At 40.9% G+C, this 15,805-nt stretch overlaps 1 protein-coding gene across 2 annotated transcripts in view; it reads left to right on the top strand.

Annotated features, from left to right (window-relative positions):
• Window positions 1–742: 742 nt before the first annotated feature.
• LOC137347432 (DNA-binding protein SATB1-like) overlaps window positions 743–15,805 on the top strand; it is a 140,544-nt gene continuing 125,481 nt past the window's right edge. Inside the window, exon 1 of one of the 2 annotated variants that reach the window (XM_068011890.1) lies at window positions 743–986. The gene's annotated coding sequence lies outside the window, so the exon portion shown is untranslated. Of the gene's footprint in view, window positions 987–1,183; window positions 1,277–15,805 lie in introns of those variants that run through there. The other variant, XM_068011894.1, reaches the window with a different exon arrangement.

Genomic DNA, 15,805 nt, shown 5'->3' with positions numbered 1-15,805 from the left:
TAGAGTTCACCGGCAATCCCTGTTTGCTTCTGTTTCTCCCCCATAACAATCTCAGAGATGCATATATTCAGTAAAGAAATAGCCAAAGAGCAGAGGATACATCGTCGCAACCGAGCACTTATGTGTTTGTGTGTGTGTCGGAGTTTGCTGCATCGCACTCCAGGTTGTGTGTTAAGGTTAAGTATTCCTGAACTACCAATTCCAAGTATTAGGTCCTGAACTAAAAACTCTTGTTGTGAGGTGACAGAACCTAGAGCGATTCATGTACTGAAATTCATTCTCTTTGCAACAGATCACTTCCAAATTAAACCACGGTGTGCGAAAACAAGCTAGCCCTTTTTAATATTTGTTTTAACGCATTTCCAGCCGGTGCAGTTGGTTTCCAGTTGAGAGTGGCGAATTTCCCTTGTAAATGATGCGTTGCTCTTTCTGCCCCACCTAAAATATTCAGCCAACCTTCTTTCCTAGTTTCAGTTTCTGCTGGGCGCGATGTGTTTAAAGTGCTCGGATCATTGGGCAGGCGGTTTGTGGGGTTTAACAGTGCGGGGTCAGAGCGTGGCTGTGACTGTCCCGAGGGTTAATAGCCGCCAGCTTTCCTTCTCCCATCCCGCAGAAGGTGCGCCTGCCTCGGGATGGCTGTACTGAAAGCTCGGCATCGCCACCCCCTTTCCTGTTGCGGTTCACCTCCATTCAACAAATAACGACAACTGGAAGTGTTTGCATATTTCACCAGGCTGATTTCCTGTGAATAAACTATACCAGACACGTCCCATACTTTACCCCGCACTGATATGATCGTTTTTTAAAATCTGCTGTGAACTGTACCGCACAAGACGCTGATCCGGGAGAAGTTTTTGCAAATCAGTTCTTTAAGTCTCAGGACTTCGGAGATATTTTCTTACTGATCGAGGCGAAAGCTCCAGTTTATTTCGGCACATTGTTTGGGGGGTGAAAACAGGAACTTTAAATGTGGCGACAATTCTAAGGTACTGCTTATCCGGGTGAGCATGTTACTTACCTTTGTTTGAAAACGCCTTGTGATTTGTGGCTGGTTTTGTGTACAATTGTGGTGAGGGTGATTTTGTAGCAACAATTACCACCTTATTCTGTGAGAAATTGTTTTCAATATGACATAGACTATACTGCAGAGAAGAATGAGTGGATACGATTCTGTCGCTTCTTGTGAATGGAGAACAGCACGGTAGCTATTAGGAGTTGACGTGTCCTGCAGCCACTTTAACTTTTTAATAGTCTAACCTGAAGAAGACACTTGATGGTAAGATCATGTGGACTTAATTGCATATTAAAAGAAATCTGTAAAAACCTTTTTTTTTATCCCCGCTAGATCCTCTTTATATACATTGTACCTGCATAGAAAGGAAACGTAATGCCACGTCCGGATCTATAACATTAATCAGTGTGTATGAAATATCACGGTTACTATTGATATGGTGCATTTATATGAATAGAATAACTGTCTGCGATACTGTAAATCTGTCAAAATGTAAACGACAACAGAATGAAATTGGACTCTTCACTGAGGATAGCCTCACATAAAATCCGCCGTGTTTACTGAGTTCTTCCTATGTTCTGATCTACCGGAGATCAGGTTAAAGTCTATATTTATGGGCAGGTGGAAGCTACCTGTGAACATTGTGTGGCTGAACCTTCATTTGTATCAACACTCTTCCAAGGACTGAGTGGCAAATTATTATTGCAAAACATTGTCACATAGATAGTTCTCGTATTATTACGGATTTTTTTTTAGACCTTCTCTACTAACTGAATACATATTGACCCAGGATTTTGCCTGACCTGAGCTACCTCACCAACACGTAGGGCCAATTAATCCCATCTCATCCAAATAGTATTATACTCCAGCTCTATAAACGGCCAGACTAAGGATGAAATATAATAAAACAAAACTCTGCTGTATAATCTATGTGCGCAAAATAAACAAAAACAGGCCTCTCTGATCTACACAATGGCATTTCTAACATGTACATCTCACTAACAATTGTTCTTCCAGGTTAGGTCATCTACTCTTGCTCTTTTTTTCCCAAAAGTATCTTAGTTCCTTTTTAGACAGTGGCTGTTCTGGAACCAGCCTGCAAGTATTGCTGGCTGCCTCTTCCTCAGCTTTGACTTGACTGGCCTCTCCCTGCCCATAGGTTACTGCAATCTCTTCCTTGAGGCCAGTCATACTATCGCACAGACCGGCCTGTCACAATCGCTGTTCCCAGACGCTGTATCTTTTCTTTTACTTCGTTTTCTTAACAATAATTCTTAGACTGGGGGTCCTAATCCAATTCTCCCTGAAAATAGGAGTATTCTTCAAGAATGCTGGAGAAAGATGATTACACCTTAATGCTCAGCAAACTAATTAATCTGTGCACCCCATCAAGGCATGGGTGCATCCGTGGTGACAGATTTTTCACAGCAAGACATTGTTTGCAGTGAGACTTTGCCCGTGGTGAGACATTGCCCACAGCGAGTCATTGCCCACAGGGAGACATTGCCCACAGTGAGTTATTGCCCATAGAGAGACATTGCCCACAGGGAGACGTTACCCAAAGAGAGACATTGCCCACAGGGAAACATTACCCACAGTGAGACATTGTTCACAGTGAGACATTACCCAGAGCAAGTCATTGCCCACTGAGAGACATTGTCCACAGGGAGACATTGTCCACAGTGAGACATTGTCCACAGGGAGACGTCCACAGTGAGACATTGTCTACAGGGAGACTTTGTCCACAGTGAGACATTGTCCACAGGGAGACATTGTCCACAGGGAGACATTGTCCATGGTGAGACATTGTCCACAGGGAGACAGTGTCCATGATGAGACATTGTCCATAGGGAGACATTGTCCACAATGAGACATTGTACACAGGGAGACATTGCCCACAGGAAAACATTGCCCACAGCGAGCCATTGCCCGCAGAGAGACATTGCCCACAGGGAGACATTGTCCTAGGTGAGACATGGTCCATAGTGAGATTGTCCACAGGGAGACATTGTCCATGGTGAGACATTGTCCGTAGGGAGACATTACCCACAGGAAGACATTGCCCACAGAGAGTAATTGCCCACAGAGAGACATTGCCCACAGGGAGACATTGTCCAAAGTGAGACATTGTCCACAGAGAAACATAGTCAATGGTGAGACATTGTCCACATGGAGACATAGACAATGGTGAGACATTGTCCACAGTGAGACATTGTCCACAGTGAGACATTGTCCATGGTGAGACAATGTCCACAGTGAGACATTGTCCACAGTGAGACATTGCCCATAGTGAGACAATGTCCATGGTGAGACATTGTCCACAGTGAGACATTGTCCATAGTGAGACAATGTCCATGGTGAGACATTGTCCACAGTGAGACATTGTCCATAGTGAGACAATGTCCATGGTGAGACATTGTTCATGGTGAGACATTGTCCATGGTGAGACAATGTCCACAGTGAGACATTGTCCACAGTGAGACATTGCCCATAGTGAGACAATGTCCATGGTGAGACATTGTCCACAGTGAGACATTGTCCATAGTGAGACATTGTTCATGGTAAGACATTGTTCATGGTGAGACATTGTCCATGGTGAGACATTGTCCAAAGTGAGACATTGTCCACAGAGAAACATAGTCAATGGTGAGACATTGTCCACATGGAGACATAGTCAATGGTGAGACATTGTCCACGGTGAGACATTGTCCACAGAGAAACATTGTCCATGGTGAGACATTGTACACAGTGAGACATTGCGAATAGTGAGACAATGTCCATGGTGAGACATTGTTCACGGTGAGACATTGCCCATGATGAGACATTGTCCACAGGGAGACATTGGCCACCCAGAGACATTGCCCACAGGGAGACATTGCCCACAGTAAGACATTGCCCACAGGGAGATATTGTCCACCCAGAGACATTGCCCACAGGGAGACATTGCCCAGAGTGAGGCTTTGTCCACAATGAGACATTGTCCACAGTGAGACATTATCCATGGTGACACATTGTTCATGGTGAGACATTGTCCACAGTGAGATATTGTCCACGGTGAGACATTGTCCACAGGGAGACATTGTCCACGGTGAGACATTGTCCATGGTGAGACATTGTCCACAGTGAGACATTGTCCACAGTGAGACATTGTCCACGGTGAGACATCGTCCACAGGGAGACATTGTCCACAGTGAGACATTGTCCATGGTGAGACATTGTCCACAGTGAGACATTGTCCACGGTGAGACATTGTCCACCCAGAGACATTGCCCACAGGGAGACATTGCCCACAGGCAGTGTTTGTCCACAGTGAGACATTATCCATGGTGACACATTGTTCATGGTGGGACATTGTCCACAGGGAGACATTGCCCACAGGCAGTGTTTGTCCACAGTGAGACATTATCCATGGTGACACATTGTTCATGGTGGGACATTGTCCACGGCGAGACATTGTCCACAGTGAGTCATTGCCCACAGGGAGACATTGTCCACAGTGAGACATTGTCCACAGTGAGACATTGTCCACGGCGAGACATTGTCCACAGTGAGTCATTGCCCACAGGGAGACATTGTCCACAGTGAGACATTGTCCACAGTGAGACATTGTCCACAGGGATACATTGTCCACGGTGAGACATTGTCCACGGTGAGACCTTGTCCACCCAGAGACCTTGCCCACAGGGAGACATTGCCCACAGGGAGACATTGGCCAGTGAGGCTTTGTCCACAATGAGACATTGTCCACAGTGAGACAATGCCCACAGGGAGGGTTTGTCCACAGTGAGACATTATCCATGGTGACACATTGTTCATGGTGGGACATTGTCCACAGAGAGACATTGTCCACGGTGAGACATTGTCCATGATGAGACATTGTCTACACTAAGACATTGTCTACATGAAACATTGTCCACAGTGAGCCATTCCCCACAGGGAGTCATAGTCAATGTTGAGACATTGTCCACAGTGAGCCATTATCCACAGGGAGACATTGTCCATGGTGAGATATTGCCCACAATGAGACTTTCTCCATGGTGACAACGTGACAATGGGAGCACTGTATCTTTGCCTGCCAGTTAGGAAACTGACGGGATCAGCATTTACTAATTTGATCACTAATTTACATCCTGCACGTATTTAGTCTCCATTGAAGTCATTGAAGAATAATATTGTGTGGGGTCTAAAACCAGCGTTCCACCTGAACCCTTGGGTTTCCCGCTTGATCAGTTAAGCTAAAATTATTCCCATTGTTTTGCATATCATAAGTGTGTTAAAGCTTTGCCTCCACAAAGCAAAGGCCTCTGTTATCTCTTAGTTCTTTACCCAACTCAGACATTAAAGTAACACCAAATTCAATATTACATATCTATATTTGGGCATAGATATTATCTGTTGGTGGGCTGACCTGTATGGTTCACTTGAAATAAGTAAATATGGTAGGAAAATTTTGTTAGTCCGCTTGTAATGTACGTTGCCTTTCATAGCGCTTGAGATAAATACAATTTGTTTAAGAAATAGATTTATGTAATTGCGTGGCAATATATCATTCCAGTCGATAATTTTACCGGAAAAAGTCGACCTAAGTGCAAAACTCGACTTCCCGTTTCCGCACGCATATTTTTTTTTTACGGTGAAATTATCAACGAGAGGAATTCCATCAAAGTGGCAAACGTGGTGATACTCAGAGGATCCTTGATACATCGGCACTGATGGGAGTCCGGTTCGGTAGCAGTATGTAAACATGTTCAATTTTTAAGGCGGCCTTAAAGAAACACTACTAGCCCATGCTGTCTCTGTATTGTAACAAGTTCACACATACCAGCTTGAAGACATGCCTCAGTTTTAGTCACTCTTAATTAATTTAAAATATAGATCAAATCCTCTACAAAATAATACCGTACTACTGGTGGAAGCGGGCGCTCTTTCCCCACGCAATACTGGCTGGGTTGGTGAGTTGACCCAAGGCCGAGAGATTGCAGCAGTCAAGCCCTGAGATTGCAGAGTCACAAGAACAGAGTTAGAAACTGAAGGAAAACAACTGAAGAGAGAGAGAGAGAGAGCAACGGTAGATATGGAAAGTAATCAAGATAATGAAAATGAAAAGTAAGAAATAAAGAAAAGTTCACTACTGAATGAGTAAATGGGCTAGACAGAGACAGGCACAGTATTGGTAGCTGCGAGTCCAACTTTGCTTCATGAGCTTCAAAAGTCACAGAATGGAGACTGGAGCATTTACATTTTGTCTTTACACTTAATGCTAAAAAGAAACCAGATCAGAGTTCAGTAACAATGCTCAGCTTTTGCATTGCTCCATTAATCCAACTTTGGCTCCAGTAAATGCAGAAAAGGATGGAATGCCAAACAGGTCTGTCTGCATCTGCAAAAGAGTAATGGCAGGTTAGCATTTCAGGTATATACTTTTTATCTAAACTAGAAACTGTAAGTAAGTGTAATCTTTTAAAGGATTGAACAAAACAAAAAGGGAGTACAGGGTAAAATCAAGACTCACTTGTGCTAACAATAATTACAAAGACACAGTTAATGGGCTTCATTGCCTCTGTACAGGTATAACAGGTAGGCTCGAAAGGAATGAAAAAATGTTGGATAATAAGCAAAAAATGGCTCAGGCAGTGAAATGATAGAAAGAAAGAGTGAACATAAAGAAAAGCTCCAAAACGAAGAAGTATCTAATGGATGTGAGAAACAGAAAGAAAAATCGAAGGCAAAGAGGTCAGTACGGGTTTGGAAGGAGGAGTTTAAGTGATGAAACATAGGATCACATTGCAGATAGAAAAAAAATATTCAGCAACACAGTCAACTGACACTCATTTGGTCTTTTTGGTAGAGGAGACTGCACTGTGAGCAGCCTATACAGTATGCTAAATTGGGCAAAGACAATTTAAATTACCAGCTCACAGGAAAGAATGATTGGAGCACCAAGCAAGGGTATAAAATGGTGAATGCATCTACTAAGGTTGTATGGGAAACTGGAAAGGGAGGACAGCCATAAATTAAGATGGCAGCAAAACAGATAAGTGTATCAGGGAATGAGCAACTCCAATGGGAAATGGAGCGGGGAGGGAAACATGTGTTTGCTGATAGTATCTTGTAAATAGGAAAATGATGGAAGATGATTGGGTAGTTGTTTAAATCCCACAATCTGGAAATATGGTGAATGTGGTCTAGAAGCCTGTCAATGAGAGATAGGCAAACCATTGGGTGAGGCAAAAGACAGGCATTTCAGAGCTACAGAGTAGATGCAACAGTAACTGAGGGAAGGGGTTGAGGGTTTTCAGAAAAGAATTGGGAAGAAATAAAATTGTATGTTCAGCTTTGTGCATTGTGAACATTCACATCCTTCAACTTTCCAAATTAGTGCTTAGAACGCCAAATCAAATCGTGTAGTTGAGTGTTAGATTAGGTGCCACCTTTCAGAATAGATTCATGTTTTGAATTCAACTAATGAGAGGAGACCACTTATTGCATGCAGGATTAAATTCAACTGCACCTCAAAACTCCAAATATATTTATTTATAAGTAGAATTCACACAACATAATAAACTGTTTTGCAGATTGATTGGCATACTTTGGATATTGATTAATAACATGCTGTTGTCTAACTTGGAACATTGAGTTTGAGAGATACTGTATCAGTATCAGGCTTTCTGATGAGAGTTTAATGTATGGTGTATATAAACCAATGCAAAATAATGTATAGGAATTCCAATTATTTCATTTCTTCTCATGTTGTGTAAATGTTTTTGGTATAATTGCTATATTGTACCAATATAGGGCTGATAGATAACAGGTTGTAGAATTTAAATTAATTTAGTAATATCTACATCATTTTTAGCATCCATGACAAGGATCATAATTTCTATTTAATATAAATTTGACTACAAATGTTTTTTTTTTCATTTTACACTGTTACCTATCATTCTTGATTCACATATATTAGCAAGAGTGTACAAGTTGTGACCAGTTGATATCAATGCTTTATTTTGTGAATCTAGAATTTGATTTAAAATAGCCACTTGCGCACTGACTGTGAATAAGCATTAAGGTAAATTAAAGCCTTGGATCCAGATGAGCTCATGTTCAGATCCTTTGAATATGCACTTCTGATGTTATAAACTGTTTGCTCAGTTGGGAAGATTCTCCACTGGACAATCAGGGATTCAGATGTATGCAGTTATTAGACTGAAAGACATTCAAAACATTCCCAATGTTTCCCTCACCAGGATTGGAATCCTAAAGATTTGGATTCATGCTTGTCTTTTCAACTCTTATATTCCAGGGACCTGGACATTGTTAGCATAACAGAGAGAATATCTGTACACCCTTCCACAATTACTAATAAGCAGATATTTAGCCATACTAAATCACCTCCAAAACAGATACAAACCACTAAGTATCATTGAAAAACAACAATTAAAATGAAAGAGGACCGGATGGTGCAGTTGTTTAGCATGCTGCCCATTCATCTTTGAGGTTTGGGTTCACAAATCTGGCCATACTGATCGGATGGAGGCTTCATCTTTCCATAGACTTGTAAACGTCAAATGTAATGAATTTGGGTAGTCTCAAACAGGCAAGTGCTGAAAATAATGGCTATGAGATGGCAATTTGACAATGTGCTGGCAGGCTCAGTCAGTAAGGCCATAAGGATGTAAAAGTGTGGAAAATGGAAATATCACAGTAGTTCAGCAGGAGGTGGCTCCATGATTAGAAATAAGGTATAACAGTGAATAGTTTTAATTTTGCTCCTGGCAGTGTACAACTGACCTTGGAGTGATTGATGTTGACACTGGGTGTTCTATTTTCCAGTAGTGATATTCCTTACCTAAATGTACACACCCCCACCTGCCCACAATAAAAACATTAAATCCAGCTATTTTTTGTTCTGTGATTGAATGTGCAAAATGTAAATGTAACAGAAAATACATTTATTTTTTAAGAGAGGACATGTCAAATATATCCAAATCTGCAGTGGTCCAAATTGGAACAAATGTTAACTATTTAAAAAAAAAACAAAATGAGTTCAGTTGAAGTCAAAAGCAGAACACTTTGGATGCTGGAAATCTGAAATAAAAACAGAAAATGCTGGAAATTCTCAGCAGATCAGGCAGCATCGGTGGAAAGAGAAACAGTTAACATTTTGGGACGGTCATCGATGCTGCCTGATCAGTTGAAGTCAAAATCAGTTCAATTCAAATGACCTCTATACTGAATACTAATTTGCACCTACTAAAGTTAACATCCACTCCACTGACATCATCTGCTGCAATCCAGCGAAAAGACTTAAGTGTGGAATGGCAGGATTAAATGGAAACAAATTCAGTAGAATTAAGATTTGGAGTGATCTGGCTAGTTTAATGGACTCCTGGATAAATTAAGAAACAATTGGATGCTGCAATGTAGGGGTGGATTGATGAAAAGGGCTGAATGGCCTCCCTCATCCATAATTATCTTGTGAATTTGTGCTAAGCAGCTGATGATTAACAAAATCCTAGGAAATTGAAAGATGGGACTTTCACCTGGTTAACGGGGGTGGGTGGGGGATGAGGAGACGGCTGTATATAATTTGTGACAAGTGCAGCAGGGATAGAAATCCTTGTTGAAACACAATCAAAAGATTTTTTTAGGAACTGCTTTCTCTGTGCAACACTTCATGGGTGGTTGATGTTCGGCACAGACTCGGTGGGCCGAAGGGCCTGTTTCAGTGCTGTATCTCTAATCTAATCTAATCTAATCTAATTCACCTCAGATTACTGCCCCTACTGTATAGACTGCATAAAGGCTGGCTTTGATATATATGTATATTGTTCATGAGCTTTGTGCTATTTACACAGTAAGAGTATGGCACTTATATAGCTTCTGTGCTTACTTGAATAACTAGACAAAGGAATTGTCATACCTCCATCATCAACACAGCTTGTTCACTCTAATATTGGCTTTATTGAAAAGATGAGCAATAAGATGTGTCTAGTTTGCAACATATGTGAAATATCTTAGGCATAAACAAGTGTGTGCACTGAAAAAGGCTTTGTATGTTACTGAATCTGGCCTGACAGGAAAATGAACCACATCTTAAGAAGAAAAATAAAAAAATGTCAGCTTTGTTAGAATCTAGGTATTTGTATACAACAGGAAATTGTTGTCAAACAAATGAATTTAATATGCTTCCAAGTGTTCGTGGTTTCCCTATTGAGACTTTTGAATATTGGTAGTTCAGACTCCTAGTGAACAGTTGAGCAATACAAACCAGGAATATCCCAGATTTGATCCAGGTCTGTGCTGAGTTAGCTCATCTCAGCAGGAATGGCAGTCGGGCTGCTACAATTGACTTCTGCACCTCAGCTTATGAAGTTGAAAAGCAGCCAGTGTACTCACTGCTGATCACTATTTATTGAGTCCTGTGAGAAGTATTTCCATGTGCATTACTGGAGAGGATAGGAATGAAGTTTGTTGTGATGGCGCTAAGGTTGAATAGCCTGCGGACATGCAAGGTTCACAAATGAATGACAGCTGGCACTTACAAAACCAGACCCTTGCAAGAGGTCCATGCATTTAGGAGAGGAGGTGAAAAAAGTAAATCAGGCAGGGAAACTAAGACTTTTAAATATTGTATTTGAATTTATTAAGTGAGATGTCGTGAAATAATTCATCGAGGTAAATTGTTGCCACCCATTTTTGAATTTATTCACCAGATGCCATCTGGGTGAGATCTTTGAACATCCAGTGATTCTTCCTGGTTAGATTTCATAATATTCATATTCATATCTATGATATATTTTAGTATTTAATAATATAAACTTCAAAGCTGTCAGGTGGGTTGCTTCCTTAAAAACAATTTTCTGAGCTAAGTCAAAATAAAAGTCTTTCCTCCTCTACTGGAAGTGCTTGTGCTTTTTGGTTGATGGTCCAGTGAGCACTGGCACCCTTTCAAAACCCTACCCAAGTAGTCATTGTTCATATTTGGACCTGGACAGCAAATGTCAGCATTTGTGGAGGGCATCACATGCAAGTATGAACCTGTCTTTGCTCAGTTTTCATACTTGTGCACTTTGCAGCAGGACAGGAACTGAACATGTTTGTTTCTGAGCTACAGGGACCAATTGTAGGACCTCTCTCACTGTTCCCATGAAGGTGAGGAGCGTTAGCATCCTGTTTGACCCCAAGTTCAACTGCCTCCTCCACAGCCAAAGCCATTTAACTCTACATCTTGAAAATTGTTTGTCTCCACCTCGCCTCTTCCACTGCTGAAACGTTTCATCACCTCTGATCACCACACTTTAAGAAGGATGTTATGGTCCCTGAGGGGGTGCAGAGGAGATTTATCAGAATGGTTCCAGGGATGAAGGATTTTAACTACAACTTAGGTCGGAGAAGCTGGGTTTTTTTCTCCTCGGAGCAAAGGACTTTGAGGGGAGATTTGATAGAGGTGTACAAGATTATGGCTGGTTTAGATAAGTTAGATAAAGCTGCTCCCATTAGCTGATGGTACAAGGACTGGGGGACACAGATTTCAGGTTCTGGGCAAAAGAAATGAAGGGGATGTGAGGAAAACCTTTTTTATGCAGCGAATGGTAATGACCTGGAACTCATTGCCAATAAGGGAGGTGGAAGCGGAGACAATCGATAAGTTCAAAAGGAAATTGGATAGGCACTTGAGGGAAATAAACTTGCAGGGCTAGTAGGATAGAGCGGGGGTATGGGACTGATTGGATTGCTGTACAGAGAGCAGGCATGGACTCGATGGGTCAAATGGCTTCCTTCTGTGCCGTAACGGCTCTATGACTCTATGACCTCCAGGCTCAATTAGAATTAGAATTAGAACATTACAGCGCAGTACAGGCCCTTCGGCCCTCAATGTTGCGCCGACCATCTGACCTACACTATTCCATTTTCATCCATATGTCTATCCAATGACCACTTAAATGCCCTTAAAGTTGGCGAGTCTACTACTACTCAACTTCTCCAACACTCAGCTGATTGACCTCAACTCTCCCGGAACTTCAACTCATCCAAAATGACAAAGCCCATGTCCACACCTGCATTAACTTCTCATCACTCTGTCCTCTCCAAGCTCCACTGGTTCCCACTACCCCAACTTGTCAGTTTCAAAATTCTTCTCCTGGTTTTCAAATCTCACTATGGCATAACCCTACCCTGCCTTTTTTAAAAAATTCTTTCTTGGGATGTGGGTATCGCTGGCAAGGCCAGCATTTGTTGCCCAACCCTAATTGCTCTTGACAACTGAGCGGCTTGCTAGGCCATTTCAGAAAGCAGTTAAGAGTCAATCACATTGATATGGTCTGGAGTCACAGGTAGGCCAGGCCAGGTAAGGACAGCAGATTTCCTTCCCTAAAGGACATTAGTAAACCAGATGGGTTTTTACGACAATTGATGAGTTTCATGGCATTACTGAGACGAGCTTTCAATTCCAGATTTTTTAAATTAATTAATTGAATTCAAATTCCACCAGCTGCCGTTGTGGGATTTGAACCCATGTCCCCAGGGCATTAGCATGGGCATCTGGATTACTAGTTCAGTGACATTACCACTACACCACTGTCTCCTTAGTGAGCTTCTCATGCTTTGCACCCTCTGTTTCTCTAACGCCAGATTTCTCCTCACCCCACACTCCACCACTGAGTGACTAATTCAGTTGCTATCGCCCTGTCCCCTGGAATTCTCTACCTTTCACCTTCCATATCATCACCTATCCCCAGCTGAGATTAACTGTCCACCTTTCCTTTAAAAACCTTAATTGTGAAATATTAGGTGGTCATTCAAAACCTATGATCTACTGAGTGTTGCCCTCCAAAATCAAGTTGACACATGCCTCAACTTTGTTATTGGTTTATGTTTTCAAATGCTATTTCAAGGAAAGTCATACATAATTCTACCTCTCTCTGACCCTCTAGTATTGAATTTGCACAACAGTAATTCCCCTGATTAGATGATATGAAGTTGTTGCTTATTCTGTGCTTATTCTGTATAAATATGCTCATGTGGAATCATTTGTTTTTCTTTAGTCTTACTAAGAAAGAGTTATGACCCATGGTTGGACAATATTAATGTGGCAAAATTATTTATTTTTTTAAGTTAATTATTTAAACTCAGTTCTTGTCCACATTAGTAAATGGATGTTGCATCATGTGTGAGCTTTGGAAATAATGTAAGTGTGAGTCTACAACTGAGTGTGTCCAAGAGTAAACTGGTTACAGTCCAAATGTAATGAGACTTTCCAGAATGTTAGGGGTTAAGGTTTGCATTTGGCTGAAGCCCATACTGCAAGCTGGATGCTCTGTTAGATCAGGCCTGAGGCATGTCATGTTTATGTGTAATTATTTCCTGTCTCCACTAAATGGTGTTTTGTCTCTTTGTAAATACCTAGTTTTCTGTCTGTCAGGTGTAATGACTCCATCTCTATCTCTTGCCTGCATAGGTTAAGATGGTCAAAGAGTGCCAATTTTCCCTGCGTTTTACTTTTTATTTGCGATTAAACATATCCTAATTTATGTCCCAAAAGCAGCCCCCTAAGGCATTGAAGATCATCAATTGCACTAACACAAGGGTTACTTACATCTTAGGAAATCCCATGGCTACTGAGTATACTCCTTGGCACTGTTTTATTCTATCTCTTGAAATAAATGGATGTGCAAAGACTTATTTTAAAGCAGAAGTAAATCGTTGTTGAGGTTTTTGAAAACTTTAGTCAATAGTCCTGAATATTGTTATTAATAAACCACAAATAGAATATTGAACATATGTCCACACTTATTCCACATAAGACCTCACCTACATAACTCACTCATGACTTCACTTATTCATGGATTATCAGGTCTGGCTACTTATGGAATAATTTTTAATGTATTGTGAATGCCAGTGTGAATGCCATGAATGCCTCGTGTGATTCTGGATTCCAGTGCTGTTTCGATGGTGATAATAAGTTAACCAAATCTACAGATAGGTATAAAAAAAGAAGCAACTTCCAAGAAATTCTCCTTTGGACAGGTGGGAAGTAAAGAGGGAAAGTTTCACTTGATGGATTTTACTATCCATCTGTTTATGGAACAGACAACAGCCATCCACATATCATTGTTGCATAAACCTCGTTACAGCACTCTTTGGGATCCAATAAAGAAAGAGTTCTTATCAATGATCCTTCTTGCTATGGTTTGAGCTGCTTCAAGGAACATAGAAAATGTTTGTGCTAAATTTCTTTCAACAATGTTCAGTTATATGAATGAAATCAAGCTTCAAGGCACTACAACTCATTTTGTTATTTATTTAAAACAACAACACAAAGTTTTGAATTAGATAAATGCAAAAATCTGAAGATCCTGGAAACCTGAAACAAATACAGAAATTGCTCAACAGGCCTGTCAGCATCTGTGGAGAGAACAGATGAGTTAGATGAAGAGTCTACATCTGAACTGTTAACTCATCAGTTCTCACCACAGATGCTGGCTGACCTGCTGAATATTTCCGGCATTTTCTATTTTGAGAATGCTACTAATTTTATGCTGTCAAATTATCCTTTAAATGTACTTATTTGTACTTGGCATTTCAGAGACTCACAAACTATTGCAGCATATTAGAAGGGATTCTTACTTCACAACATTTTGTCTCTCCAGCATCGTACATTATACCTATAAATAAAAGAGGCATTCAGGATGACTTTGTACCATATGGCCTCTCTCTGCTTCGTTCATCTACCAGTGTGAGTCCAAGGAATTGCAGATTTGCTGCATACATGTTATGATGGTCAAAAGAACTTGGGAAAATTATGCCCCATAATTCAATTTGCAATATTAACACATATGGCTAATGCAGGCATTCTAATGTTGGTTTCTCATTCATCTTATTTGAGGTTTTGACTCACATTTCACATCTACATTAACTTTAAGCATAGAGACATTTTGCTCAGCTTTTCCCATAGATCCGTATATTGTGCAATGAAAGTTGTTTTTACAAAAGTTGGTTCCACCTCCCCATTACATACGCCAGTGCATCTAACATGGGTTAATAAATATATAACAAAATGAGCTTAAAAATCGTAATTACAGGGTACAAGTTAAATGGTTGTGAGTTTGAACAACAGCTTGAACTTAAACATGTCTGCCCTCGCTGGGTGAATTATGCCAGTTTTACCGAGATGTATTAATTTATGGCAGCAAGCTGTCCCATTTTAGGATGGGAGGGGAGGGAAATGGGCAGGTTTGACTCCGGAAAAAAAATCTATATTTGTTAACTAATCACAGATCATTGCTAACATGGAGAGAAGTCCACGGTCCAAATCAAAATTTCTTGCCTGCTTAAAGAAGCACAGAAGCAAGAGGCTGGTGGCAGAGTACAGGTGAATAGCTAAAAAGCCCGAAAACAATAATGCGGATGTGACTTTTTTAAAATGTACATTTTAAACTCCCACACCTGCACATATACATAATCAGAAAGGCACGCAAATATAAACACGTGTATACCTTTTTATGTATGCGTATCTTGCATCTTCCTTCATGCATATTAGCGCTTATTATGCGTATGTTTAGGTCTCTGTCCGTGTGCAGGTGCGAGTGTGTGTGTAAACCATCCATCTGGCCGTCTCCCGCAGAACAAACGCTATCATGTTCTTATGCATGAAATCATTTGCAGTTGCTTTTGACTATCTGCTGTATGTTGTTTGTGCTTCGGTCAAGACTGTCTCCTCATGCACCCCCCTCACTGCTTTTTACTTACACTCACTCACTCACTGACAGTGCCGATGGCATGCAGCAGTGACGA

The sequence above is a fragment of the Heterodontus francisci genome, chromosome 2, assembly GCF_036365525.1.
Source record: "Heterodontus francisci isolate sHetFra1 chromosome 2, sHetFra1.hap1, whole genome shotgun sequence".
Taxonomy (NCBI): Eukaryota; Metazoa; Chordata; class Chondrichthyes; order Heterodontiformes; family Heterodontidae; genus Heterodontus; species Heterodontus francisci.
The sequence above is the reverse complement of the archived record's forward strand: the minus strand, read 5'-3'. Positions and strand labels throughout refer to the sequence as shown.